The sequence below is a fragment of the Saccopteryx bilineata genome, chromosome 8 (assembly GCF_036850765.1).
Source record: "Saccopteryx bilineata isolate mSacBil1 chromosome 8, mSacBil1_pri_phased_curated, whole genome shotgun sequence".
Classification (NCBI taxonomy): domain Eukaryota; kingdom Metazoa; phylum Chordata; class Mammalia; order Chiroptera; family Emballonuridae; genus Saccopteryx; species Saccopteryx bilineata.
This window is the reverse complement of record NC_089497.1, coordinates 10,702,040-10,715,438: the sequence shown is the minus strand read 5'-3', so window position 1 is coordinate 10,715,438 and position 13,399 is coordinate 10,702,040. Positions and strand designations below refer to the sequence as shown.

General features: G+C 41.5%; 1 pseudogene; it reads right to left on the bottom strand.

Annotated features, from left to right (window-relative positions):
* Positions 1-7,425: 7,425 nt before the first annotated feature.
* LOC136311637 (G2/mitotic-specific cyclin-B1-like) overlaps positions 7,426-13,399 on the bottom strand; it is a 34,574-nt pseudogene continuing 28,600 nt past the window's right edge.

Below are 13,399 nucleotides of genomic sequence, written 5' to 3'. Positions count from 1 at the left end.
TATGAAATGGCCATTTTTATCTCTGAGTACTTTTCCTGTCTTGTAGTCAGCGTTATCCGATATGAGTATTGCTACACCTGCTTTTTTTTGGATGTTATTTGCTTGGAGTATTGTATTCCAGCCTTTCACTTTAAATTTGTTTTTATCCTTGTTACTTAGATGAGTTTCCTGTAGGCAGCATACAGTTGGATTTTCTTTTTTAATCCATTCTGCTACTCTGTGCCTTTTTATTGGTGAGTTTAATCCGTTTACATTTAGTGTAATTATTGATACTTGTGAGTTCCCTATTGCCATTTTATATCTTGCTTTCTGTTAGTTTTGTGTCTTGTTTGATCCTTCTCTTTCGTTTTTCTATCTTTTGTTTTTATTTGGTTGTATTCCATACATCTTTCCTCTGTTGCTATCTTTTTTATCTCATGTGCTTCTGTGGTGGTTTTTTCAATGGTGGTTACCTTTGAGTAATGAAAAGGGTCCCTACTCTGTTCATTGTAGTGAACTATTTTGTGAGTACTTTTGCACTCCATCGTCCTTTGCTACTGTTACTCTCCATCTTCTCCCCCTCTTTCTTTTTGTTGTTGTCACAGTTTAAATTTGGTTTTATTGTGTTCTTCTTGGAGCTTTTACTTGTGGCTCTGTTTTTTTTTTTGTTCTTTGTATCTGATTGGAGAACCCCCTTTAGTAATTCCTGGAGTGGGGGTTTTCTGATGATAAATTCCCTCATCTTTTCTGTATCTGTGAATGTTTTTATTTCTCCTTCATATTTGAAGGATAGCTTTGATGGGTATAGTATTCATGGCTGAAAGTTTCTCTCTTTCAGGACTTTAAATATTGGGGTCCACTCTCTTCTAGCTTGTAGAGTTTCTGCTGAGAAATCTGATGATAATCTAATGGGCCTTCCTTTATATGTTGTATTCTTCTTTTCCCTGGCTGCCTTGAGAATTTTTTCTTTGCTGTTGGTTTGTGTCAATTTCATTACGATATGCCTTGGAGTAGGTTTGTTGGGGTTAAGAAAACTTGGTGTTCTGTTTGCTTCTTGAATTTGAGGCTTTAGTTCTTTCCACAGGCTTGGGAAGTTCTCATCTATTATTTGTTTGAGTATGTTCTCCATTCCATTTTCTCTCTCTTCTCCCTCTGATATACCTATTATTCTTATGTTATTCTTTTTGATGGAGTCAGATAATTCTTGTAGGGCTATCTCATTTTTTTTAATTTTTGAGTCTCTTTCTTCTTCTCTCTGTTGTGCCTCAAGTTGCTTGTCTTCTATTTCACTAATCCTCTCTTCTATCTGACCTGTTCTATTAGCTAACCTTGTTACTTCGTTTTTCAGCTCGTGAATTGAGTTTTTCATCTCTGTTTGATTTGTTTTTATAGTTTCAATTTCTTTGGACATATATTCTTTGTGTTCATTGAGTTGTTTTCTGAGCTCCCTAAATTGCCTTTCTGTGTTTTCTCATATATCTCGGAGGATTTTTAGGATTTCCATCTTGAATTCTCTGTCATTTAGCTCCAAGGTTTCCAATATATTAAATTTTTTCTCCATAGATTTTTCCTCATCTAGCTGTGTTACCTCTCTTTCTTTTGTATCCATGATATTCGATTTTCTCTTCCTTAATGGCATCTGAGGGTGGTTTTGTTGATAGTATTAATGAGATTTAATAAAGAATAAAAAGTTAAAAAAAATAAAAAATAAAAAAGAGTTGTTGTTTTTTTTAAAAAAATTAATAATGAAATAAAGAAAAATAAAATAATAATTTTTTAAAAAAGGAAATTATTCCCCCCCTCCTTTTTTCCTCTCCTCTTCCCTTTTTCTTGAGAAGATCTTGTGGTGAACTGTGAATTGTAACAAACAATGCCTGTGATGGAGGTCCTGAATTGGGGAAAAGTAATAAAGGGGCAAAAAAAAAAAAAGAAAAAAAAAGGAAAAAAAAAAGGGGGGGCGGTATGGACCCACAAAAAGCAAATAAGGAAAAAATTTGGGTCAAGAATAAAATGATTTGCTTTTAGGTGTTGGTGTGGTCTAAGAGTTATGATGAAAGGAATAAGAGAACAGAAAAATGGGGGGACAAATTAAAAAAATACTATTGTATTTAGTTGAACAAGAACTAGATAAAATGGAGAGCCAGGGATGGGAGCACTGCTAGTGAGTTAAAAAGGTGAAGTAAAAAACCTCCAAAATGCCACAAACATAAGTTTGAGTCCCAGATAAGATAATTTGTTTGTTATTGAGGTTTGAATGAGAGGAGATGTAAAGGAGAAAGGAAGAAACTAATATAGAGGGAGAAAAGAAAGAGAGAGAGAGAAAAAAAGAGGGAACCAGTAAAAGAAGAAAAAAGAAAGGAGAGAGAGAGAGTTAAGGGTTTTGGAGTGCAACCCTCATAGAGAGAAAGGAAGAGGAGAAAAAAGATAATGGGAGATGTAACACTTATGGGTAGTGTAGTTCAAGGAGAGGAGAGAGTAAGACCGGCAGAGAGTTAATCGGCCAAATTGGAGGAGGAAAAAAAGTATCAAGAATGAAGATAAGAGAAACAAACGAACAAATATAATAAAATGGGATAGGTTATAAAGTCTGCAGATTATTCTTGATTTTGAGAGGTTATCTTCTTGTTTTTTCTTTTCTCTCCCTCTTCCTGGTCGGTGACTCTGTACCCCAGGTTCTGCCCCTTTGGCATGCTCAGGTAGAGGTTTGCAGTTGATAAGTCTCTATGGCAATGTCATGTATTGTGCTTTAGTCTCATTGGGAGTCAAGGCTCATTAGCATTTATAGGCTCCGACAGTGAGAGAGTCCGTGTTCCTGGAGCCTTTCTCCTAGTCTTTCCTTCCTCAATTAGTAGCCTGATAATCCAGCTATGGGGTTGTTGCTGCCTCTGCCTGGATAGTAAGAGGTTCAAAGAGCTGGCAACTCCCCACTCTATTTCCACTCAGCACAGGGCTCTGGGTAAGGCTCAGTCAGTCAGAGCTGCTAGCATAATCAGGCGGGCTTTCCGCCCACTCAAAGACCTCTGGCTCTGCCACTCTGTCCGGTAACACAGGCGGGCACCCACTTCCGGGGTGCTTGGAGGAAACTCTCATTCACTATCTGCGCGCGCAGAGCAGGATATCCGGCCAGTAGTCTCACGCTCTGAGTGAAACCCCCAACCGCATGGAAATTTGCAGCGCTGGAATTCGCTCTCGCTCCGTCCCCGTGCGCGGCTTTTGCAAGGCGCTGGGGCGGCCCGAGATTCCGCTTTTGCCCACACAAAGGCCCCTAACTCTGCCCCTCTGTGCGATAACACGGGCGCGCCCTGCCGAGGCACTCGGAGGAATCGCTCACTACCTATCTGCGCGCGCACACCAGGATATGAGGCCGGCCGCGTTTCCCTGAGTGAAACCCTCACCAGCACGGAAAATTTCCACCGTTGGAATTAGTTCTCACTCCCTCCCGTGCGCGGCTTTCCCAGGGCACTGGGGCTGCCCAGAGATTCTGCTTTCGGCCCACAGAAAGGCCTCTGACCCTGCCTCTCTGTGGGGCAACACTGGACACCCACTTCTGGGGCTTAGGAAGAGATCTCTCGCCCACTAACTGCGCACCAACCAGGAGAACAGGTAAAATGGCTGCCCCGCTTGTCTTTCTTTCTTTGGGTTTGGCGCAAGTGTTAGCTTGTATTGCCCGGCTTGCCACAGGAACAGTTTTTCCTCCGCTAGGATCTCCGTGCCACAGCCTGGTTCAGCCTTTTGTGCGCGGCCTGGATGTATTCACTCCCTTTGCCCGCCTTAGTTTCTATATTCACAGTTACCAGAGAAAGCCGCCCTGTTTAGGTTAGTGAGGAAGGCGGAGCATTTCTTACTCCCTATTTCCTTCAGGATTTGGTTATATATTTAGCCAATTTTTCACTCGACCCTACCTTCGGGTGTATTGTGAAGCATCTGGAGGCTCCAAGTATAGGTTTTTCTGTTTCTGGTTGAAGATCTTGTTGAGTTTTGGGGGAGATTTATCGGTATCGCTTCCTAATCCGCCATTACTCTGACGTCATCCGAGAAATGCAAATTAAAACCACAATGAGATATCACCTCACATCAGTCAGAATGGCGCTCATTAACAAAACAACACATGATAGGTGCTGGCGAGGATGTGGAGAAAGGGGAACCCTCTTGCACTGCTGGTGGGAATGCAGACTGGTGCAGCCACTGTGGAAAACAGTATGGAGATTCCTCAAAAAATTAAAAATCGAACTGCCTTTTGACCCAGCCATCCCACTTTTAGGAATATATCCCATGAACACCATATCACTGACTCAAAAAAAGAAATGCACCCCCATGTTTATGACAGCATTGTTCACAATAGCAAAGATCTGGAAACAGCCCAAGTGTCCATCAGTGGACGAGTGGATTAAAAAGTAGTGGTACAAAAAAAAAAAGTAGTGGTACATATATATAATGGAATACTATGGGGCTGTGAAAAAGAAGGAAATATTACCTTTTGCAACAACATGGATGGACTCAGAAACTATTATGTTAAGTGAAATAAGCCAGACAGAGAAAGAAAAATATCATATAACCTCACTCATTTGAGGAATCCAAGAAACAGTGTGAACTGAAGAATGAAATTGAGACAGAGGAGGAATCAAAGGGAGCAGAGGAAAAGAGGACAGAGGGAAAGGGGATGACAGGATGGGATAAACCTGAAGGGAAGGGGGGAGGGAGATGTTGGGAAGGGGACAAGGGAGATGTTGAGGAGAATACAGGGGAGGGGATGCATTTGGGGTGACCCTAGAATCTATGTAAACACAATAAATAAAATAAATAAAAAATAAAGCCTTTAATATAAAAAAAAGAAGCTTCCTATCTATCTAGTTTAGAATAGCTGGGATAGGAACCTGGGGGTGGATCCTGTCTCTGATACTTACTAACTATGTGAATTTAGGCTAGCTATGGAAATTCTACAGTCCTTACTCAATTTCATGCCCTGCAAACTAGGATTCATCTGTTTCACTAGGGTGGAAAAAATTGGATTAAAGGCTCAGAGAAGTATTTGGCAAATAAATGACAAACTTTTAATCCTAACTCCTCCTCTCTTCCTTTAAGTTCAGCTTTGGGTAGTGAGAACAATGAACTGGGAAAAGAGAAAACTAGGAGACTAGCGAGATTAAAATGCTGCTGCAATATTGGTAGTAACACGAGAAGAGACTGACTGAGTCAAGAGCGTGGAGAAACAGAAAGCACAGAAAGTAGGACGCAGTCCACACATTCTTGGTAAATGACTAGAGGGAGGCTGGGTGGTGATACAAAGGTGTCAGCCAAAGTTCTTTAGGGCGACGCCACTTTGCTGTGCATATTTTATCGCACAAGTCACACATCATATTATTATAGTACCTGAAATATTGCTTTTTCCTACCCTTCTGACTCTTCAGACCTCACACTGCTAGAGTTGTAACTTTTTTCTTTAATTTTATTCTCTTATCACTCCTAATTGTGTTCCTAACAAGCAGTCATGGTTTCCTCTGCCACTTAAGAGAAGCATTCTAATATAACTGTGAAAAAGCATTTCATCAGAGAAGATATTGTTATAAAACCCATCTATGAAGCGGTTGTCTGTATCAACTTTTATTACACTGTGGGCTCTGTTATGCTTACTATGAGTAGTAAGAAAACCCTATAGCAATTAATTTCAATATTGCCAGTTATTTGAAAATCTGTGTCAGCATTATTAATTATTTTGGAGAACATTTGCTCCATGTCAGTTATTACTTATGAAGAAAAGATAGTAAAAAGTGCATTGAATCATAACACATACAAGTAGTAACAATTGCTACTCTATTATCTAACATAACTAAAATCAATGAACTGAATACATATCTATATATTACCTTACCAGACTTATAATCTTATTTTCAAAACAAAATAAGACTTGAAAAATATAAATAGAAAATTCCAACCTTAAAATTAGTTAAATTCTATCAACAGAATTTGATTAGAAATAGACATTTATATCCAATGAATGATTTATGTTTCTATACAAATAATTTAAAATTCCATTTATAATTGTATTTATTTATGAATAAAGTAATATTATATGAAGTCATTGCTTCACTGACTTTGAAAGATTTTTGGAAATCTGGGCTATTTTAAGACTTTACCTCACATTTTAAATAAGGGGAATAGTCATGTTATACATACATAGTTCAAAACACAGAATGATAAAAACATTATGACAAAAAATTTATAGAATAAAAACTAAGGTCTAAATAACACAAAATATTGATATAAATACAAGAAACATAGAGATAATATTTACGTAATCCATTGGTGAGATCTGAATTTCAATTTTTTTCTGAGATACAGTGATAAATTATATGAAATTAGAACTATACCAGTTTTCCATTAAGTAATTTCAAAATATATAATATGAAGAATGGCTGAAAAGTCATATGAAAAGTCACTGAAGTCTCAATATCAAGCAATGAGATTCCAAACCAATTAATTTATAGTTCTAATTTGGTAACTGGCCTGGCAGTTCTGAACAGAGCCCAGCAGGTGGCAGTAGGCTATTATAAAGTTATCAGTAAGACTAAAAAATGAATTACACATTGCCAATATTACATCTGTACAGAGATAATTGAATGAGTAAATTATATGTCCTTCCTAATATAATATAGATAGCATATCTCTGAATGTATTATATATATATATATATATATATATATATATATATATATATATACCCTTTTTTGTGGTGGTAATTTATATATTCCTAAATACGCAAATACGTACATAATACTTTTCTCACATTAGATGACAGTTACTCCAAACTCAATCTCAGTAAAATACAACCATAGTTTAAAAAATTGTTCAATATAACTAAATATTAACTTTAAGATCTCTTATTCATTTAGCTCAAGCTTTATATACACAAAATAAAATAGTTGACCTGTATTGGCGCAGTGGATAAAGTGTCGACCTGGAAACACTGAGGTTGCCGGTTCGAAACCCTGGGCTTGCCTGGTCAAGGCACATATGGGAGTTGAAGCTTCCTGCTCCCCCCCTTCTCTCTCTCTCTCTCTCTGTCTCTCTCTCTCCCCCCCCCTATAATGAATAAACAAAATAAAATAGAGCACATAAAAGTAACTTTAAAATACTATGCAAATATGACTATTGTCTTCAATACAGACAGCAAAGGCAGGGAGTTTTAAGATTATTTGTCCAAAAGTATCAAATGCTTTAGTGAAATTAAATAAAATAAAGCCTAGAAGAAAAGTAACTAGATTTAATGCTTTTATATTTTTTATTTTTTAGATTTAGTGCTTTTGGAATTGAGAGTATATTTTTTTCTTTAAGAAGTAAAAAAGGCCACAACTTTAATTTAAGTAAATGTAACATAATATATAGAGATAACACATGGTGCCAATTGTTATTTGCAGATATTACAGTACTCCAACTCAAGTTCACAAGTTACTCCTTTGCCACCGTCTTGACTAACCCTTGAACTAGTGCACAATTCAGCTGTGCTAGAGTCCTGATCTTAGCACGCTTAGACGTGGCATACATGTTCTTGATAGTCACGTGCTTTGTAAGCACACGATTCACCATGACTATCTTAGCAAGGTGTTGCATAACAAGAAGAAGGAATTCGGCCTTGGCCTGTTGGCTCATTGGTAGAGTGTCAGCCTGGCATGTGGAAGTCCCAGGTTTGATTCCTGGCCAGGGCACACAGGAGAAGCACCCACCTACTTCTCCCCTCTCCCCTCTCTCCTATCTCTCTATCTCCCTCTTCCCCTCCCACAGCCAAGGCTCTATTGGAGAAAAGTTGGTCTAGGCACTAAGGCTGGCTCCATGGCTTCCACCACAGGTGCTAGAATGACTCTGGTTGCAACAGAGCAACACCTCAGATGGGCAGAACATTGCCCCCTGGTGGGCATGCCGGGTGGATCCCGGTCGGGCACATGCAGGAGTCTGTTTCACTGCATCCCTGTTTCTCACTTCAGGGGGGAAAAAAAAGAAGAAGGGATTTTTCAGTGAATGACAGGTAATGCTGCAGAATTGGTTTCCATTCACCATTACAGAGAATTCTCAGTGATAATCAAAAAACTCTTGCTACAATCTAAGGAGGAAAGTGCACCATATCGTAATCTAACATCTTTAGTTCCATCACATCTGGCCAAAGTGTGTTGCTCCGCACCAACCCTCCACCCTTAGATGCACTCCGAAGGAAACGCAGGGGTCAAAAAGCTCTCAGAATCTTCACTTTCAGCTGTCTGAGCTGGAGCTTAGTGGAAGTGCTGTCAGTCACAAAGGCACAGTCACTGACTTCTGGAGGGTACGTTTTTTCATATTTGTTTGCAATAAACATGGCACTGACCTCGACCAGCTGCAGCATCTTCTTGGGCACAGGATTATTCTGCATGAACTACCCACTAATGGAAATAATCAGATACCTGGTCTCCTGCATTAGACTGAATTCTATCTGAACCTGCCCCGGCCAGTCAGTTAGAATCTGTTAGGTGGCTCCCATGTTTCCAGCGACATCAGGACCCAGGAGGCACTGTTCTGACTGCTTGTTCCTCCTCAGCTTGTCTCAGATAAGCATGGATACCTTTCATACATTGACCTCAAAGTTTGGGTCCACTCCATCCTCTGCATCCACACCGTTCCCGGCAGGAATTACAGCAGAGAAAGCCTCACACATGTTCTTCCGCAGGGGCACCGCCAGGCGTTCCCACCAGGCTTGGAGAGGAAGCGGCAACCCGAACAGGCTCGGAAGGAAGCTTCCTTCTTTCCCAGGCGCAGGCCCAGGTTGGAGTGCCTTTCCAAGAGGTGTGGGTAGTTTTTAAAAAGCGATAACTTTTCCCGCAGCTTAAATTTTTTCCTCCTTTTTCAGAAGCAATCTGGCCCGTGGCTGTACACTGACTTTGTTAGCGACGTCTCCTCAGGGTATTCAGGGTATTCCCCGCCTTGGAAGCTGCAGCCTGGCCCAGGCACGGGCTTCGTGCCCACCAGGCTGATCTCCGCCTTATTTTCAGCACTCATTTTCGTGTTCCTGCGGACGCGGAGCACCGCGCTTCCTCTCCACCAGGGGGCAGCTCACTGCGGAAAGCGGAGAGCCAGGGACCTGAACCCAACATATGGAATGCGTGTTCTCCTGCAGCATGCCGCAAAAGTGCATCTTGAATAAAATGGCAAATCTATATTTGACCTGGAGGAAGAATTGCCTTCCCATTGCTTCCGTTATACTGCGCAGTGGCCATGCCCATCGACTCCAGGGTCAGCCCACCGGGGTTTATAACTCACACTCCAGCTGCGCAGCCTTGAGTAAGTCCCTCACATCTGTGGGCCACGCTTGTTCATCGCTCTGAACTGGGGAATAACAGCAACTACCTCAACCTGGGGGGGCATCACTTCATCCTCTGCAGAGTGGAGATAACCCTCATTGTATCGTGAACTTCAAGTGAGAGAATGTAGGCAAACGCTATACAGACATAATGTGGTGGCTTTTCCATGGACTGCTTTGAGACAGAAAGAGGAAGGAAGAAAGAAGGAGGGAAGGAAGGAGAGAGAGAGAGAGAGAGAGAGAGAGAGAAGCATCAACTCGTTCTTCCACTTAGTTGTGCATTCTCTGGTTGTTTCTCCTACGTGTCCTGACCAAGGATTGAACTGAAGGCCTTGGCTCTCCAGAATGACGCTCTATCCACAGAGCCACCCAACTAGAGCCATTGACTGGTATTTCCACTTTGTTTTTTTTATTAATTCTGTTACCCCTGTTGTCTTAAAATGCAGAGCACATAGCCAGGCCTATTTTCCCCCACCCAGCGAGGATATCTAATTGGATAATTCCCAGATACCACATCCACGGACAGGCTTCAGTTAGCATCGGAAATTCCCTGTGGCAGCCAACGCTTCAGGGATGAACCATACCTGGAACACAGCAAATCCTTTGGTCTTTTCCTCATTTTTCAGACAAGTGATCTTTGCTGTAGCCTTCCACTAAAAGTAAGTTAGAAATCATCATAAATAGTTCGCAATTCTGTCGTTATCCAAGTATCCTGTTTCCGAAACGTAAACGTTGTACTTTTTTTCTCACGTTACAGATTTGTTTGGGACATCTTGTGCTTTCCCATTCATATTATGATTTGAAATGGGTTTTGAAGTGTAAGGTATTACTTGAGGTCATGGAAGAGAGTCAGTTTATTTGGTTTATATGAAGGTAAATAAGCTGTCACAGCTATCAGGGTGAGGGTACGATTTTGTGACAGGGTGGAGGCATTGAACAAAAACCGAACAAAAGAAAAGAGCGAGGGAAAACTCAGGGACATGGAGAACAGTGTGGTGACTGCCGGGGAAATGGGGGAGGTGGAGGAGGGTATGGGGATACATGGTGATGGACAGAGGCTTGACTTGGGGTGGTGAGCTTGGAATATGGTGCACAGAGATGTGCTGTAAAATTGTGCAACTGAAACCCTGTATAATTGTGTTGACCAGTGTCACCCCAATAAATTCAATTAAAAAAGAACCCTGCTGCAGCCGGTTGGCTCAGTGGTAGAGTGTCGGCCCAGCATGTGGAAGTCCCGGGTTTGATTCCTGGCCAGGGCACACAGGAGAAGCGCCCATTTGCTTCTCCACTCCTCCCCCTCTCCTTTCTCTCTGTCTCTCTCTTCCCTTCCCACAGTCAAGGCTCCACTGGAGCAAAGTTGGCCTGGGCATTAAAGATGGCTCCATGGCCTCTGACTCAGGTGCTAGAATGGCTCCGGCCTGCAATGCAGCAGCGCCCCAGATGGGCAGAGCATCGCCCCCTAGTGGGCATGCCCGGTGGATCCAGGTTGGGCAAATGTGGGAATTTGACTGCCTCCCCACTTCTAACTTTGGAAAAAATACAAAATAAAAAATAAAAACCCTTCAGCATCCCAATTAAACTAGAAGTGATGTGGAAACTGTGGGAAAGAGACTTTTTATTCAAGTTTAAGCAAATATTCAGAAATTATGCATGAGCCTGACCAAGACAAAGCATCGACCTGAGGACCCAGGTTCAAAACCTTGAGGTCACCAGCTTAAGTGCGGGCCCATCTGGTTTGAGCACGGACTCACTAGCTTGAGCACAGGATTGCCAGCATGCATGTGAGGTCACAAATACTGCTTCAAGGGCACTGGCTTCAACCCAAGGTCACTGGCATGAGCAAGGGGTCACTGGCTTGGCTGAACTCCCCCAGTCAAGGCACATATGAAAAAAATCAATGAACAACTAAGGAGCCACAACAAAGAATTGAGGCTTCTCATCTCCCTTCCTGTCCCTGTGTGCCTCTCTCTCTCTGTCTCTCTCTCTCTCACACAAACACACCACACACACACAAAGTTATGCATAGGTAAATTTAGAACATATATTTATTTATGTATATATATATTTCTATTGAACAAATGTATAATATATCTATATAAATACATATACTTTTATTCTGAATTAATATACAAATTAATAGTTTCAAACAGGTTAAGATTATTTTGCTTTTAGATTTGTGGAATTGCTTTTGCTACGAGGAATGCACATATATGCTTTCCTGTGAGATACCCAACTGTGTATCAGATACACAAGGATTTGTTAAGTTATTCTTCAATATATTCGTGCAATTTCTTTTTCTAATTTGAGCACTGTAGCTTGATTCTCTTGTCTTTGCTTTTGGCAGTTCTCTGTCTAGCTGAAGTGTAAGAAGGGTTTATATCCAACAAATGCTGACAAACAAAAAGAATAGATTCTTGTTTGATGTACACACTGAAAAATGAATTTTTCTTTGCTCAGCATTATCAAACTTCTCCTACTTATAGAGGCACAGGCTGTTAATTTTGTAACCTTTTAACAACTGGTTTCTCAGAGTTTGTGTTCTACCTAAAAGCTAGACTTTTGACTCTCCCCTTAGTCTAAGAACCATACCAATATATCACATAGAATTAGGGTCATCATTGTCTCAGTAAGCTGGAAGGTGTTCTAAGGTAATGTTGAGCACTTACTGGGTCCTTGAAAAAGATTAATCTCTTTAAATCATTCCCATAGCACAGATTCAAACAGCAGCCAAATGTAATAAGCTAATTATGGGTAAGATTCAAGTGTCATTCCTTATTAAATCAATGTTCTAAAAACCCTTCCTAATCAGTTTCCTAATAAGTAGACAGGAACAATTAACATCTAATTAGTCATCCATCATCCCTGCTAACAATATTTTAAAAGGGAAATTGGAGAATTTTCTCATAAAGAGTTCACTGAAAATGTGTGAGCACGTCCATCTCCACTTCCTCACTCATTGTTTGCTCTCTCGTAGCCTCCTTGGGAGGATGACTTTTTAAATTATGAAACCTACTGATTGGAATATTCCAGTAATATTCAAGAATGCCCTCATTTTACATCCCCAAATGGCTGTATCGACAATTAGTCCAACCAACTGATTTTATAGCGGAGGGCACTGATACTACTGGGGATGTAACTTACTGAAAAAGCCAGTTTCCTAGCAGAGGGGACACGATGAAAGACTATGTCCCAAGGCAATGTTCCATCTTCCCACCCTTCCTTCCAGTATAGCTTTGAAAGAACATTTTAATGTTTTCTATCTACTTCGTAATATCACTGAGTTACCTGTTCCTGTTACTATATGAGTGTAACAACGAACAACTGTCTTCTATATTCCATCTGCCCTTAGCAAGTAAGAATAACTTAGTAGGTACAAGCTAGGGATCTCGAGTCAGTATATCTGGGTTCCAATCCCAGTGTCGGCACTTAGTAAATATGAGAATGTTCCCTCGCTGGTTGGCTCAGTGATAGAACGTCGGCCTGACATGTGGATTTCCCAGGTTCAATTCCTAGTCAAGGCACACAGAAGAAACAACCATCTGCTACTCTACCCCTCCCCCTCCCCCATCCCCCCCTCTCTGGCCATCTGCTACTCCTTCCCTCCCCCTCCCTGACCCCCCTCCCTGACCATCTGCTACTCTCCCCGTCCCCCTCCCTGACCCCCCTCCCTGACCATCTGCTACTCTCCCCCTCCCCCTCCTTGAACCCCCTCCCTGACCATCTACTACTCTCCCCTTCCCCCTCCCCCATCCCCCCATCCCTGACCATCTGCTACTCTTCCCCTCCCCCTCCCCCATCCCCCCCTCCCTGATCATCTGCTACTCTTCCCCTCCTGCAGTCATGGCTCTGGTCCAAGTGCATCAGCCAGGTGCAGAGGGTGGCTTCATGGAGCCTCCACCTCAGGCGCTAAAAATAGCTTGGCTGGGATCATGGGCCCCAGATGGGAGTTGCTAGGTGAATCCCTTTTAGGGCACAAGCAGGAGTCTGTCTCTCTGTCTCCCCTACTCTCACTTGGAAAAGAAGAAAAAAAAATGTGAGAATTTAAGTCAGTTTCTTAGTCTCTGTGCCTTTTCTTTCTCATTCCTGAAATTTAGTTGA